Raw genomic sequence first — 4,666 nt, forward strand, 5'->3', positions numbered from 1 at the left:
AGCAATTTTTATGATATGCAAGTTTTACTACATACAAGTTAGAAAAAATTTCGAAAGCAAATGCAAGATAGCTTTCTTGTGTAAGCTCATGATTCTTGCTTCCTATTGCAATATGCAAGTTGTAAGTTTTGCTTTTTGAGATAGGCAAGATAGTACATTTGCTTGAGATTACAAGATAGCATTTCTTGCTTTTGAGATGAGCAAGCTAATAAGTTTTGCCCCTTTTTGCGATGTGTACGTTTGTAATTTTTTTGCTTCTCTTGTCTTGTGCAAGCTTGCGAGGCCCCTCTTCGATGAGGCTCCCCCCTTCCACTAGCAAATCTCTTGAAATGGAAGGGCAAATACCCCTCTTACAACCTTTTATAAGCGGTTCACTCTCTTACAGATTTTTAGCAAGAAAGAAGGAGGTGAACACTAGCAAATTGAAAACAAGACTAGCAAAGACTTTTCTAAGACCTTTCTCTCAAACAATTGCTGCTCAAAAAGTTGTTTTCTCAACTGAGACTTGAGGGGTATTTATAGGCCGCAAGAGGATTCAAATTTGAGCTCCAAAAATTTGAATTCTCTTATGTTCCCGATGCTGGCGGTGCCACCGCTTGTCAGTGACGGTGCCACCGCCTGTCACTGTCAGACATTGACAGTGTTGGGCGATGCCACCGCCCAATCAAGCGGTGCCACCGCCTAGGCCAATTCAGCTCACTGGTTGGGCTCCAAACTTGGCCCAAACCAGTCCGAACTCGGGCCCAATTGGCCCCTACTTGGGTTATAAGATTAACACCTAATCCTAACCCTAATTAATGTGCTAACTACAAATTTAAAGATATTTTCTAAGCTATTATAAAGTCCGTAAGTCAAGACTTTTTCCGGCGAGCTTCCGGCGAACTTCCGACGGTTTTCCGATAAACTCTCGGAAACCATTCTGCGGACTCCCGGCAAGCTCCTAGACTTCACGATTTGATCTTAACGAGTTCCAACGAGCTTCTTCGGTAAGCTCCGATCTTTCTCGGCGAGCTCCGCGAACTTCCAACGAACCTTCCGGCGAGCTTCCGAAAAACCCTTCAGCAAGCTCCCTACTCATTTTCGGCTAGTTCCGGCAGCATTCTCGACGAACCTTCGGACTTCCGTTGAACTCTTGAACTCGCAGTGAATCTTTCGTGCTTGACTCCGACACTTTGTTTTGTTTTATATCTTCATCGTTATCATAGTTAATCCTGCACACACAAGCTAAAACTCTACTCTGATCTAGACAATTATTACAACGCGAATTGACATTCTGTTGCCCGGCACGTCATTAGTTGGCGCTTCGTCCGATTCTTCGGTGCATCGTCCTCTCTTGCAGCTTGTTGCCCAATCGGCAGTTGACCTCCGCAACCCCGATATCCTTGGCGTAATTTCGCTCTCCTTGGCCCGATGCCCGACGTCCGAAGCCTTCTACCGTCCAATATCTTGATGTGATCTCCTCCGGCGCAACGTCAATTCCTCCTGCGTTAACTGTCTAATCCTGATCGAGTAGACCTGCATCACTCAAAATGCAGTTAAACATAAACATAATTATCAATTGGTTTCATCATCAAAATATAAGATTCAACAATCTCCCCCTTTTTGATGATGACAACCAATTGATGACGGAGTTAAACTTGACTCCCGGAGTTTAAATAAATTCCCCCTATCAATATGCCATATTGATAGAACCTTGAATTCAAACTGAATTCAAGTCATTGCAATATTCATCATGAATACTTACAACATGTCATTATGAACTCATGCATAGACTTATGCATATCATGTCATCAACATACTTCTCCCCCTTTGTCATTAACAAAAAGGAGAAGTACAACTATTCTTTGTGTTTGTAATATAAGTTCAACTCATTGCATGAAAAACATAATATTAAGTTTTATCATCATGCAGTTTTGAAGCTAGAAAATTTAGCAAGTAATGCATCATGATTAGGACATTCAAGCTATCAAGTTTTAGATATGCATGTTTTACAGCATACAAGATAGCACTTTTGGTAATGTTCAAGTTAGTAAGTTCTACATCATGCAAGCTAGCAATATTGGGATGTTCAAGAAAGCAACTCTTGCTTCTTGAAATATGCAAATTTGTCAAGTTTTGCTAGATGTGCAAGTTAGCATTTTTGCCTCTTAAGATAGGAAAGATAGCACATTTGCTTCTTTTGAGATAGCAACTTTTTGCTTCTCTTTAGACTACAAGCTAGCAATTTTTACGATATGTAAGTTTCACAATATACAAGCTAGCAAAAATTTCGAAAGCAAATGCAAGATAGCTTTCTTGTGTAAGCTCATAATTCTTGCTTCCTATTGCAATGTGCAATTTGCAAGTTTTGCTTCTTGAGATAGGCAAGATAGCACTTTTGCAATTTTTGTTTCTTAAGATAGGCAAGCTTGTGATGTTCAAAATAATAAGCTCTTTCTTCTAGAAGTGCCATTTTTACTTTCTTTGCAAAGTGTAAGCTAGCAAAATGTTTGAAAAAGTGATCAAGTTTTGCAACATACAAGCTAGCAAAAATGCCAAACTAGCAAATGATAATGTTTTACATGAGGCAAGTAAACAATTTGGCAAATGTTACATTTGCATCTTCTCTTTTGAGAAGTGCAATTTTTGCTTTCATCTTAAATTGTGCAAGCTAGTTAGTTTGCCTCTTTTCATGATGTCCACGCTAGAAATTCTTGCTCCCCCTTTGTCATTGTCAAAAAGAAGGGAAGACCCTTATATCAATTTTCATATTATGACAAAGGTAAGTATCATTCTTATTTGTGCATCATTATATATTCAAATTAAAACATACACAATTTCAATAACCTTATTTTTCATGCACGATACCGAAAAATAAATCAATCATCATTAATAAGCATATCATACATGATACTCAAACATTAAAATTTTCAAGCATTTATCAACATGTTGATCATGATACCAAACATTCATCATTTAAAGCATTCATGATACACATCATATGCAATAAATACATCATGTACATCATTATCATAAGTATTGCATACATCATTTTAACTTTATGAATATTTCATCATTGCATGCATCATACCAAAACATTTCAAGCCATGCAAGCCATAAATACAAAGAAATCATGTCATGAAGGATAAAATCATTTGAATACCAAAAGACATGATTCATATAGTAAATATCTTCTTTAAATAAAATATCAAGAAAAATCATAGGAGTACAAAGAAGAGATCTTGTTTTAAAAGAAAAATCAAGTAATAACTCCAAGAACTCAAAAGGAAAAATCATGATTCATTTAGAAAATCTCCTCTCAAGAGAATATCAAGTAAAATCGTAGAAGATAGATTAATGAGAAATTTTGATTTATAATAAAATCTCATGTATCGAATGTCGAGAAATCAAAATGATGATTTATATAAAAAAAATATCACAAGTTATATTCAAGAGAAAAATCATAATTCATTTTTAACTTATTCAATTTATCACATCAATATTTCTTAGATATGCATGATACCAAAACATGGTTTTAAATCTTTAACATATAACATGCATAAATTGAAAGGAGAAGGGAAGAATTCAAACGTACAAAGATTTCAACCATCTCATAAACAAATGTAAGACCAAGTCATGAATCCAAAATTTCATGAATCAAAATGATCATCAAAGGTAATCTCATGTTATTCCAAGAAATCAATATCATGATTTTGATAAAACTCATTTCAAATTTAAATCATCAAAATCATCAAAATATCAACATTACTTTCAAGAGATTCAAAATGGTATACATAGATTTATCATAATAAACATCAAGATCAATAGGATAGAGAAAAATAATTTTTCAAGGATAAAATATTTTCCTCTTTTTAGTTGTTTCAATTCATATGATTTTATTTCACTTATACCAAATAAAAACATGTATAATGTTTAAAACCGAAAGTGTAAGATTTATTACAACAAAGATTAATAAGACACTTTCATTATGGTAAAAATCAATAATCCATAAATCACAAGATTCATATGCATAATTTCGAAATTTATTAAGCATGATCATTATGCATGACACTAAAACATGGTTTCAAAATGTTTAATATTTTCATTACATCATTATGCAATGGTTTCATTAAACATAATTTTGAATGATTCTTATAGATAACTAAAACTTCTTTAGTTTTAATTTATGTGATTGACTTTATATTAACATGCTCAAGTTTTGTTCTTATGTCAAAAACATACATCATGTTTGAAAACCAAAGACAAGGTTTAAAAAAAAATCATCAAGCCTTCCATATAAAAACCATGCACCATCATTGAAGGTTAATATGGAAATCATCAAAATACACATTCTTGCTTCTCAAGCACATATATATGATTATTTAAATCTAACATTTTATTCTATTAACATAAAACATACAATTTTCAAGAAAAATAATTATTCAAAAGAAAAGAGAAAATGCATCATGGAAAACATCAAGTAATTTCAAAATAATTCAAGAGAGTTGAGTTACTTACCTTGTAGTCGAAGCCCGTCAAAGCCTAATTCGTCGTTTCACCTTTGGAAGTTCTTGATTCATCCTTGGTTGCCTTCCTCTTCTTTGGCCTCTTCCTCCGTTCAAGTTCATTGTTTATTTTAGATTTTTGTTTAATAAACTTATTAAGATTTAGTATTCGAAATTCAAGT

This window comes from Musa acuminata, chromosome BXJ2-5, assembly GCF_036884655.1.
Source record: "Musa acuminata AAA Group cultivar baxijiao chromosome BXJ2-5, Cavendish_Baxijiao_AAA, whole genome shotgun sequence".
In the NCBI taxonomy this organism is placed as follows: Eukaryota; Viridiplantae; Streptophyta; class Magnoliopsida; order Zingiberales; family Musaceae; genus Musa; species Musa acuminata.